Source organism: Harpia harpyja, chromosome 1 (assembly GCF_026419915.1).
Source record: "Harpia harpyja isolate bHarHar1 chromosome 1, bHarHar1 primary haplotype, whole genome shotgun sequence".
Taxonomy (NCBI): Eukaryota; Metazoa; Chordata; class Aves; order Accipitriformes; family Accipitridae; genus Harpia; species Harpia harpyja.
The window spans coordinates 46,142,965-46,155,475 of NC_068940.1; positions in this window are offsets into that span (position 1 = coordinate 46,142,965).

The following is a 12,511-nucleotide window of genomic DNA, read 5'->3' on the forward strand; positions in this document are numbered from 1 at the left end:
AAGCAGCATATGCAAACAGAATAAACCACACTGCAGGACGTTGTGATGGCTTCAGTGTGTGCCGCCTCTGAAGCTATATGAGATGGTGTAAGGGGAATTCCACAAGCAGAGGAGGGTGGGGAAGAAATTGGACAGGGTGGCTTGGTGCAAGGGCCATAGTGAGTTCAGGTGGTTGTTACTGCAGGATTTCTTGCTCGGCAACTGCCGCAGCTCCTCTTAAAAGCACAGTGATTTTAAAGCTAGCCCAGTACGTGCAGAAACAGCAGAGCATTTGGAAGACAAGCAGGAATTAAATCTTCCCTTCACTTCTGCTGTGGGATCATACCTGACTATATCCAGGTGACTGATCCACCCGTCTTTTGTCTTATTCTGGCTGCGAGTCCTATTTTTGTAGCCCTGAAAATCAGTGATCCCATACACATGAGCAAACTGCCTCCGCCTGACAGCACTACCCTCCCTGTTGTTTACTAAATTATAGGGACTGCAGAGGAATGTGCCCATGAACAGCCTGGCTCCAGCCTACAGCACCCAGCTCATAACCCTTGGGTATTACTGCAGGTTCAAAATAGCTTTTATATCTCAGCCTGCCAAAGGGCCTTGTGGAGTCCATTAACTACAAGGGTCTGAAGAACAGGTTGAACAAGCAGCCATGAAGGCTGGCCTAGATATATTTACCCTTTGTCAGTGCAGAAGGGAGGATGCTCTGACCTCTAAGGTGTCCACACTCCTGTAACAACCTATTATGCAGCCACTGCTCAAGGAGAAGTCCTTGTTTTCTGCACTACACTTCTGTCTTTGTCTTTGTACTGAGAACAGAGTAAATCTGGCCAGGGAAGAGGATTTACCTGTACAGCAGTCCAGCACAAGTTCTTATTTAGTTGTCAACTTTTGCTTGAAATGCACAAGCACAAGCTCTCAGCTCAGCAGGAGCCCAGTTTGCTGTCATGACTTGGTCCCAGCACCAGAGCCTCACGGTGGAAAGAGACAAAGCAAACAAGAGCTAGGCAGGTGTCTTTGCAACCCCCTGGTACAAATGCAGAACCAGGCACAGAAGGACTGCAGGTCTGGTTTCCAAAGCTCCCAGCATCGCTCAGCATCTCCCTGGTAAGAGTCCTGGGCCAGCCTGATGCCAAAGTGTCTGGAATTCCTGCTGGTTTAGCTGGAATAAGGTCAGACAAGAGGCTACACACATGAAACTGAGACTGATCCCAGGTGACCTGACTGCTGGAACCTATAAACATCCTATAACCAATGTAACCAGTCCTATCACCATTACATATTCCTGCTCCACCACCTCAGGATCTGAAGGCCTAGGATGTACCTAGATCTTCTTCCAGGCTTTCTGTACTAGAGTCAGCTGAGACATGGCAAATATCTTATACTAGTTGTTAATAAACCAGACAGATCAGATATAGCTGTTTTCCTGAAGTCCTGCAGCCATAGCTGCAGATGCGTTTATGGTTAGCACAAATGCTACAGGGTTCTTGTTGCTGGGAAGGTGCCTCTAACCCAGCAGCCATGGTGCTGCCTGGAACGTGTGGGAAGTTTGGTGGCAGGGATGGCTTAGGGAAGGGACAAGGAAGGAGATGCTGGGCTGAATCAAAATGAGCAAACAAGGAGAGTTGATACTGGCTATTCCCTTCTGGCTCTGGACCTGAAGCACCATGAGCTGTGGACAAAAGGTCCTGTCAGGTATTGGACAGACCCCGAGGTTTCAGGGCTATGACTGCCCTCTGTGCTCTTGTTCACAGACTCTCCCCTTTCAGAGGCAGTCTGTTTAAGTACAAGCTGGCAAGGAGAATGCCATCCCTTGTTCTTTGGTCTTTTCTCTGGGGAAAAGGACCTAAAAGTGCCATCGCAGCTCTGGGACTGTAGTGCTCACCCTTTCTTTGCAGTAGCTCCCTTCCTGCATCCCCAGCTGCCTGCATGAGCGTATGCTATGTTACAAAACACACCTCCTGCATGCTCAGATGCCTTTGCCTGTTGCAAATATCCCTGAGGTCTCTTATGTAAGACAGTGTGGGTTTGCTGAGGCAGAAGAGCATTTGCAAGAACTATGAGAAACAGCATCGCTCCTTCCTGAGGTAAATCCAAACCCTGGCTTTTCAGGCAGGAGGAATAAGGGAGGGACAGATTAGGACTGATGAGTCTTAACGATGAGCCCCCTGCTGCCAGAGCCTCGGCCCAGAGCTGCCCCATCTTCCCTCTCCTAGCCCATACCTCCTACTCCCCCTGCCCCCCAAAGTCCCCTTACAGTCCTGCTCCTGACTTCCCTTGCTGGCCTCAGTGAGTCTGGCTTTCCTGGGTCCCAGCCTCTTGTGCCCAGGAGACAGGACTGTGGTTGTCCACAGCTGGATCAGGCTGATGCTCCTCAGCCTCCTGCTGCACATCTGCAGGCCGTGCTGGGGCTTGTGTGGGAGGAGCTGGTGCTGAGCTGGCTGAGGTCTTGCCAGGGTGGGCTCTTTGTGGGCAGACAGTCTCACAGGAGCGAGAAGCCTGCAGAGCACCCTGACTGTCAGCTCTTGTTGATGAGCATCTCGGCAGAGATGCCATGCCAAAGCAGCAAGGAAGATGATGCCTTTCCATCAGCCATCTCCCGTATCAGAGTACTGCAGCTACCAGTGATTCACCAAGCAAGATGCTGAGTTGTATCCAGAGTGTTAGAGAGACTCAGAGAGTGGTGATCACTGCCTGGCTGGCTGGTTGCTGTTATCCTCACTTCTTTTTTTCAAAACTGGATATATTGCTTTCCTCTGTAGAAAAAGCCTCTGCAAGAGAAAAATATATACTGTTTCTCGTGGGCATTCCCCCTACCCTCCAGCATCTTTCACTTGATACAACCCCAGTGTGTGATTCTCCTGTGTCCAGAGCACACATTAAGCCTGGGGGGCAAGGGAGAGATGTGAGCTGGAGCTCTATTAATTCACGTGCTTCTCTTGGTCATCCTTCTCCAGGCCATCGTGCAGAGCATCTGCCTTCTGTTGATGACTGAGGGCAAATACAGCACAGCATGTGATTTTGGGGAAGACAGATGGTTCAGACATGATTCCTCTCAAATCTTACTTACCTTTGGCTACCTCAGAGGTACCTGGGCACAGCAAGGTAGGCCAGGATTTTCAAAAGCAGCCACTGATGCAAGGTAGCTGAACAGTTAAAATATCTCCTACGAGATGGCACCTGTGGGATTCAGTGGGATGTAAAGTGAGAGTGGGTTCTCCCAGGCTCTGACCCAGGGTCCCTCAGCTGGAGATGCCAGCCTCCTGCATGCTCCCCTGCCCCTTCTGCAGTGCATCGCTGCTCTGAAATGGAGTTGGTTCTTTGCAGTCAAGGGAAGCAGCACCCTCTTCAGAGTAATTTTGTGTTTACAAATGATACAGGTGATCATCATGGCACAGTGGGCTGGCAGTGATGGCTGTAACATGCTCAAAGGAGTTTATAGCTTATTGGACTGGCTAACTGGGCAATTAGTGTTCAGGATTTATTGAAGTGAAAAACCTGATGGCCTTTCCTACAGAAGCCAAACATGGCTGGGCCCTCCAGCAGTGGCACTGGATGGGCCTTTTAGCCCTGCCATGGAATGACCAAACAGTACGGGGTCAGGGTGTGGCAGCGTGTATGGGGTCCTCCCTGGCCACCTGATGGACCCAGCAACCTTGGAAGAGCATCTACTGGTGCACGCTGACTGTGTTTACTAGCATGTTGCAAAACAGGGACTTCAAGGTTGGGTAATGCCATCATCCCAGGTCTTGTGATGCTGCTTTTACCACTGAAAAAATCTTTAATCACAGGCTAGCAATTTCCCTCTCGCTGTTTCTGGGGAGTGGGACATATTCAAGCACTCACTTACTTTTAGAAACCTGTGGAGATTTGTCCATGAAAGGTGAGATCATTACTTCTGAGAAAAGGTCTGCCCGGGAGCAAAGTGCACTTTGGCAGCGCTGCAGCCACATGTCTGGGCTCTCTGTGGGGCTTTAGTGCTGGAACTATGGAATGGGTAGGGTAGGGTATTGTATGGTATGATATGGCATGGGTATGGCATGATATGGCATGGGTATGGCATGGGTATGGGTATGGGTATAGTATGTACTGTCCTGCACCAGGACACATCTCTCTTCCAGGCACCAAGAGCAACACCATGGTCCCAGGAGATCAGTATCTAGACAGTTTAGTCCCCAGCCCTGTACCATGTTGTTGCCTGAGTTTGGCCCTCCCAATGCAGCCAGCTCTGCAGGGGCTGGATTTGACTTGAAGCAGGATCTGGTCCCCCATAGCCACTGGCCATGCCCAAGAGCCACACATGTGGTGTTGGGCACAGGCTCCAGCCATTCCTTTGCTGGGTGCAGAATGCCAAGGCTGTGCCTTGCTGCCTGGGCAGAGTCTGTCCCTGCTGGGTTGGTGGCCTTAGGTTGCATCTTCAACATGGGGCCAAACCAGAGCTCCCACCCCCTAGGTCAACTGGAACGCAAAAGTGTGCTTACAAAACCTGGTGACAAAAGGCTTTTGGCTTTTGTATCTCCCAGCACCTCTGAATTTGATAGTGATGTGGCAGTCCCTTGTTACTCTTCATGAAGCAATGAAGAATGAACGACCTCCAGCTGATATCGTGGGGCTCACTCAGACATCAGTTTGTTGCCGTGTCATTTCCATTTTCTTTAATTTCCTCCTGTTGATGGTCTCTCCCTCCTCAATCCCCTTTGATAAGAGAAAGAAATGAACTATTGATTCACATGTGACAGTTGGCATTTCAGAGGGAGAACGCTCTCCTGTCCTTTACTGCAAGTGGGAATAATCAGGCTTGGATGTTGTGGCTGGTGCCGCATCTGGGGCTGGTTTGGACCCGAGCGGGGGATTTAGCCCAAAGGGCAGGTTCCCATCCCAGCAGCACAGCTCATGGCTACACAGCATCGTGAGCCCTTCCTGCACCCAGCTCCTCGAGTGGGCTCTGCCTGCCCCTCCAGGGCTGTGGGAGCTGCATCCATGGGTGCAATGGAAGAGGTGACTGAGCCAAAGCAGCTTGTGCAAAGGCTCCCACCTGTCTGTGCCACAGGCTGAGTCACGGTCCTGTGCTTTGAGCACCGGCAAACATTATCTCTCACCCAAGTGTCTCCTCTGTGTCACTGCTCTCCTGGTACCTGGTTGTCCAAGTGGAGTCCAGGGCCTTGGGATGACAGTGAGTCTTCCGTTCGGTGGGGTTGGGTCAGGCCTTGGACCATGCCTTGGTGAGAAGGCACCCTTTACTGTTGTGTGCCATGCCCCTTTCCCATGGCCTGATACCTCGTACTTGATGCAGGGACCTCCTGGCACAGGGAGCTCTGCAGGTTAAGTGTCCTCTGGGTAAGGAAACATTAATTTGACTGCTTCCTTCTTTCCTGACTGTCCTCTCCATGCAGCCCTCAGGAGCACGGGACTCACTCTTCCAGTGTGGACCCTGAAATTTTTAATTTCACCTACTTTCCTCCTCCTGTTTCCCCACCTCCTTTGTCCCCACATTCTAGGAAGAAAATGATTTTTTCCCTTTTCCCCAGTGGTGCTCCAGGCCCACCATCTATCTCAGAGACAGGCCTCCCAGCTCACTTTGTGTGGGCCACCATGTAGCCCTGGCTTGGCACGAGGTGAGCTGCAGGGCTGGGGTTCTCATCTGGGCTCTCCATCCCTGGGGACCTGTCCTGGTTTTGGCTGGGATAGAGTTAATTTTCTTTCTAGTAGCTGGTATAGTGTTATGTTTTGGGTTCAGTATAAGAAGAATGTTGGTAACACACTGATGTTTTCAGTTATTGCTAAGCACTGTTTATACTAAGTCAAGGATTCTTCAACTTCTCATGCCCAGCCAGCAAGAAGGCTGGAGGTGCACAAGAAGTTGGGAGGGACACAGCCAGGACAGCTGTCCCAAACTGGCCAAACAGATATTCCATACCATGTGACATCATGCCTAGTATATAAACTGGGAGGGAGTTGGCCTGGGGGGATCGCTGCTCGGGAGCTAACTGGGCATCAGTCGGTGAGTGGTGAGCAATTGCATTGTGCATCACTTGTTTTGTATATTCCAATCCTTTTATTATTATTGTCATTTTATTATTGTTGTTATTATTATCACTGTTAGTTTCTCCCTTTCTGTCCTATTAAGCTGTTCTTATCTTTACCCACAAGTTTTACCTTTTTCCTTCCGATTCTCTCCCCCATCCCACTGGGTGGGGGGGAAGTGAATGAGCGAGTGGCTGTGTGGTGCTTAGTTACTGGCTGGGGTTAAGGGACCCTTTGCCCAGACAAGAACCTGACCTCCGCCCACACCACAGAAAGCCTGCAGCACCCATCCATGGCAAAGGTCTGCTCTCAGAAGACCTTGCATGGCAGAGCATGCCAGTTGTGGTTCAGACAGAAAGGAGGGAGAAGTGCGGTGTGCCCTGAGTAGGACTGCACTTGAGGGTTGCTGGCCTCGGTCGGTGAGTGAATCATTCTGCTGCGTAGCAATGTGTTTCTCCTGCCTGCCAGAGACAGCCCATGATTTTGACCCGTAGGACTTCTCTGGAGTATTGTGGAGCTTCAATTCACCAGGATGCACAAGGTGCTTGGAGTGCCTGAGCAGGAAGGTACTTGAGGAGCAGCCGATTAGCTCAATATAATGAGTCTTAAATACTTTCCTTGTCATCCCCCTCTTATAGCTGTTGCCTGCGTCTTTGTGCTCAGGCGTGCATTCAGGTTTCTATCGGCATTCACTCCCATTTCTTTGCTTGTGTGATTACTTATAATTCCTGTTTAAATTCTTCTCATTTTCACAGCGTAATTAGGCAGAGGAGCAACTTTTGTTCTGCAGTCAAAAAGCAATTAGCTGTGCTTTTTGCTTCATGGTTGTTTTTTAATTAGGACTTTGTTGATGGCTTTTGTCCTCGGCAGAAAATAAGGGCTGAGGCGTTTCTGGACTGCAGCAGCTGCCCAGGGCAAGAGGGGCTGCCCTGCCTGCCTGCCTGCCCTGCCTGACTGCCCTGCTTGCCTGCCCTGCCTGCCTGGTGAGGTGGCAGGACCTGTGGAGGTGGCCCAGAGATGCTCCCTTTGCTCCCTGCCAAGTTCTCATCCTCTGCCTGCTCTAACCAGAGGCCTTTCACCTGCCCTCGGGGTTGAAGTACCTTGCAAAATTTTACACAGGTGGTTTGCTCACTTTTCCTTCTTTAGGATGCCAGTATTTGACTGTAAGTATTCCCTGGCACTTTCCTATGGGGCCGAGGCATCTGCACCATCACCAGCAAGCCCTGTCCCTTACTCCCAGCTGTTGTAGCCATGTGCCAGCTATGGAGCTCCTGTCCCAAGGTGTTTGCACACAGGCTGCATTGTGCAGTGGGTGCCAGCACAGCCGAGGATGGAGACCTGTGCAGGAACGCAGGCAGGTATTAGGCAGCTCCCTAGGACTGAGAAGATTTTCTGTGAAATCCAACTGCTTCCAAAAATGCTTGTTATTCTGTAAGTGATAGCAACATCCACATAGGGCTGTGAAGGAAATGGGTACAGGCCTAGCACTTAAATCCCGCAGACCAAGACACATGGAGCTGCTCTGTCCTTCGCAGTTCAGGGAAAGCCATGTCCCCTGCATCCTGTAAAGAGACAGCTTCAAGTGAAGGATTCATTTCAAAAGAAGAATAGTAAGAGGCTCCCCACTTGTGGCTGGGATAATGCAGCTGGGTTGATACACTGCGGAGGAGAGCACCAACTCCCCGCAGCAGGCTCGGGCAGCAAAGCACCACAGTTAAGCCATGCTAAGCACCAGCCAGTCTCTTATTCTCCAGAAAGGATGGCCTGGCTGCTCTGAGAAGCACCTCTCTGGAAGGCACAGCCTGGGTATCTTTAAGTCCTTGATTTTGCTTGAATGAACCTTTTTATTGAGCACACCAGGACACTGCTGACAAGGGGACAAACATGGAGCAGAGAAGCTGAACTCCTGAGCAAGTGGCAGGGCAGGGGCTGGTGGGGCAGAGCTGTGATAAGCACGCTGGGCATGGCACGTGCATGCAGGTCGCAGGCTTAGGTCGCTCCTGCACACGCTGCTGATGGCAGTTTACACAATGCTTGTGTGGTAGACACAGTGACGTCCCACATGTGCTGCTCCACTGCACCTCTTCTCCTCACCTGCCCAGGGTCTCATGGCTATCTCTCACTTGAAGTCTGCTGAGCAGAAATGTTCCCCAGGAGAGCTCAAGAGTTTTCCAGACTTAAAGCTTCTGTGTCCTGCCAGCCCATTAACTTGTGTTCCTGTGTTTGCTGCTGAGCAGCTCCTGGAGCTGGCTTCAGCTGGCCTGTGGGCTGGATTCTGCTCCCTGCCAGTAAAAATCACAGGTTTTTGCATGCAAGTTCAGGCCATTCTTGATCTATGCAGAGGAGATCAACATCCACCCCCTCACCCCCCACCCCTGCAGCCCTCATTTCTACCCTGTGACCTGCATGTCCTGCCCTTAGTTTCCATCCTTTATCCTCTGCCATCAGTTTAATTCTGGCTTCTCTGGGCCTTCATCATCCTGGAGGCAGGACTTGTGCTCTGTGTTTGGGTGAGCCCTTCCAGCAGGTCAAGGTTTAAGTAGCCCAGCAGCTTTTCTTAGCTGGGAGGTTACTTCAAAAAGAAAACTGGAGCACTCCTCAGTACTGTCTCTTTGTTTCTGTGGAACGGACAGCCCCATCTCCTATCAGTGCTCAGAAGGCTGCTAGATGAGTGTGAGACAAAGACACTGCATCTCGTCTCACCATGTCTTTTGGGACTGCATGTAAATCACAGCAAATATTCCTGTGGAAAGATCCCTCATCAGCACCCAGATGTATTTTTAATACATGATACCAACCAATTAATGAGGTTAACCCCACTGCTTTACGCCCTTTCTTTATTGCACGCTTCACCTTTCCTTAAACTCTGCCTTCCTAATGGCATTTAGGAATGGTCCCGTGCCCCATCTGTCACTGTGTGGCCAGGCAGCCCTGCGCTCCAAGTGTTCAGACAGACCCTGAGGTGACAGTTATGACAGTTTGATCGATGCTGTGGATCCATGCAGCCCCTGGGACTGCCACAGCATCCCTACCCTGGCCCTCCAGTACCTTTCTGGCTCTTTGGGATTTTGTTCCTGTGCCCAGGGTGCACCAGAGAGGAGCTCTGCACCACTGCCCCATGTCCCTGCCTCCAGTTCCCCGCAGTCCCGCAGAGAGCAGAGAAGAGCTGATGGAGAGGGCAGCGCTGCATGGGCAGGTTGGCATCAGGCACGGTGGGCTTGCACCACAGGACACTGTGAGGATGGAGTCTTGCAGCTGCTGGCAGCCCTGTGCAGTGGTAAAGGAAATGGTGGCGCCACGGATGGCTATGGCATGGGGGATGCTGTGGTGGGGAGCAGGGGGCTCAGCTCAATCTGCACCCCAGAATGGGGTCCTGGGCTGCTCCCAGCACCCGGGAACCGCTTTGTGGGGAGAACACCCATCTCCTCCCTTGGAGGGCTGCTGTCTGCCCTGCATCTGGGCTGCCCATGCCCGGAGATCAAAGGGAGTGGGTTATATCCAGGAGGAAGGTGGCAGCAGGCTGTCCTGGCTGATGGTCAGTCCCCAGGGCACCAGTGCCCAGTCTTTCTCCACTACTGTCCCTGCACCTGGGCAGAGCCAGGGCCGCCTCAGGGCACCCAGCAGCGGTAGAGGGTATTTGCAGCAGAGGTATGTGTGCACTTATTTAGTGTTTTGCAGTTGTATCTCAAAAGTGTGCGGTGAAAAAAAAAAGAGGCTGCCCAGCACCCTCCATGGGAAGTACAGTGGGTGCTGGTGGTGTGTCCCCAGCACTGCAGGAGGCTGCCCAGGGCATGGCTCCCCACCCAGGCCCTGGCACGCTCCTCAGGCAACCGTGGCAGATGTGCCCAGCTCTGCCTGCAGCCGTACTTGCTTCATCGCCAGTGTGGCCGATGGTGAGGGCCAGTTTTGGCTTTTCACAAGGCAGCTGGATGATGGGAGCCTCTTCACCTGCCAACATGAGTACAACCCTCCTGCTAAACCTGCCCTTGCTGGGTGGCTGCCGGGATTAACTGAATATTTCCCCTTAAGGAGCACTGTCAGCGCTGTTAGGCAGGACAAAAAAAATATGAGATGTCATGCCTGTATTGATTTGTTTACTGCACGCTGAATGCTAAGTCAGGCAGTTTTGGGGCTGATTCTGTTGGAACATGCAAGATAATTACATGTTTAAAATCCTTTCAGGGGAGCTTGGCACAAAGCAGCTGTCATGGTGGGTAGGGAAGGCAGCCACAGCAAGCCCGGCTTCCCCGGCTGATGGGCGCAGACAGGCGCTGATACAGCACGAGGACAAGGTGCTGACAGTTGCTATTGCGGCAGGGCTCCGGGGGTCTCGGGCAGCACCTCAGCATGCTGGCCCCACATTGCTGCCTGCAGAGGCAGGGAGGGTGACAGCCAAGGCCAGGCAAGGATGATTCCATGACAAACCATCCTCCTGCCCTCTGGCTTTTTTTTTTTTCTTTTTCTTTTTAAGGTTCGTCAGATAATGGATGCAATTGTTAGTTGAATGTTAGATTCAAAGTTATGAGCGGCAGGTACTTTCAGATGAAGATTATTTGCATGTAATAACACAAAGATCCATCTGTAGACTGGCTCTTCTGGAGAATAATGACATCTTTTGCTGTGCAGGGAGCCAGGACAAAGCCCACTCCCTGTTTGTAATCCCCTGGAAGCCACTAAATAGCACTTGAGCAGGGTGTAAGCGGGGCAGGGCTGTGTGCCAGGCCTCTCCCTGCAGTGGAGGATGTTATTGCAGATGCATTATTCAACAAAAGGTGTCAGTCCAGCTTTTTGCACTAGCTGAAAGCAAAATCACAGCCATTTGAAGCAGGCTCTTTGGAAACTAAAATTATCTTCACATCATATTTCTTCTCCAGTAATGCCAGCATTAAATTTTCTTGAATTCTGAGTCAGACGTCAGGAAAAATAGTAAAAATGTAATTGGCTCAAATATCATAAAATTTAGAAAAGGATCACAGTGTCAGGCTGGTTTTCTCCTTTGTGCTGTCTCTAAGCCTCTAAGACAGTCTGGTGCTGTGGTTTTGTGTGTGGATTTGCAAGGAGCTATAGAAATTTCCTGTTCCTTTATGTTTTAAAAGGCCAGTGCTTACCTGCTTTGGCGCCTACAGTCATCATCAGGCTGGCAGAGCACTTGCTAACACGGCTGCACAATCAGGCCAGGGGCATGCGTGTGAGCCCCTTCGTTCCCCATTTCTTAATGTGTTTCCTCTAATGACCTGTAAGAGCTGCAAGCCCTTAGCATTATAACTAGCAGCTGAATGTAAAATGATGAGAAAAAAACCTGCCCCATCCCTGATGCTGGCGCTGGTGAGAGAAGCACCCGCCATTTGTGCAGGGTGGGATTTTCCCCTCCTGGGGCTTTTGCCCATGCTGGGAAGCAGCCCGTGGTCCTCTCGCTCCTCTGGGTGCTGGAGCAGCAGGTGCCGTTGGTGCTGGCTGTGGTGGGGATGGGGATGTGGCAGAGAGGCACTCCCTTCCCCAGCGCTGCCTCCTGCCTCCCCCCTGCCCACAGCCAGGACCATTTCAACCACCCTGCCCTCAGTTGGCCAGGGAAGCTGGCTCCTCACACTCAGCATCTTTGCACGGAAACATCTGACCATCTGCCTGCTCCCCCATGCTGCTCCCACCTCGTACGGGAGCTCCCCAAACTTCTGCCCTCACCCACACAGCAAACCAGCCCCTGACAGCCCCGACGGACGATACAGCGCAAATCCACAGCCACGGGTTGGAGCTCACGAAAGATCAAACCTGCTGCCTTATTTGCATGAAGACACAACAGAAATCATAATGTCACTGTCTTTTCCAGAGCTGGTTTGCTGAACGTACCACCAGCTTTGGAAGCTCGCATAGGGCCATGTCTCAACCCATGTATGCTGCAATAGCAAAGCAGGTATGCTATTTATAAGACATAATACTATTTGATCAGCTCCAGCAGTTGTGGATAAAACCGTATCTGGCTCAACTTGCAAATGATAAGTCATGTTGAGGTGTTTTTTGGGGTCGGGGTTTTTTTTCTGTTAAAAATGAAAGGGAAGATGATATGATTGGAAATGTCAGGCTTTGTGTGGTGTGGGCGGGATGCCTGTAATTTCTCAGCCAGAGTAAAACTGTGTTATTGAGAAGCTCTCTAAAGGCAGACAAGCTGAAAACATGTTTTTTTTAAACAACACACAAGAGGTTTACAATCTGTCATATGCGTCTAATTGGCTTTTATTATATGTGCATGCTGATAGCCTCCAAATCTGTGCCCAATCATTCATTGCCTGCCGCTGTGCCTACTGCGTTGCCTCCCATGGCTGCGCTGCCCTGCTGCTGCCAACCGGCCCACAAGCTCTGCTGCTGCTGCTGCCCTGAGCCGCCTCCCCGCCTCTTCTCATCGCTCCCCCTTTGAAATGGAGTCCCTTTTCACTGGTGTTTATCATATTGCAATAAGACTGAAAGGTCCCTCGTGTGCTGTGCAGAGAGAGAAATG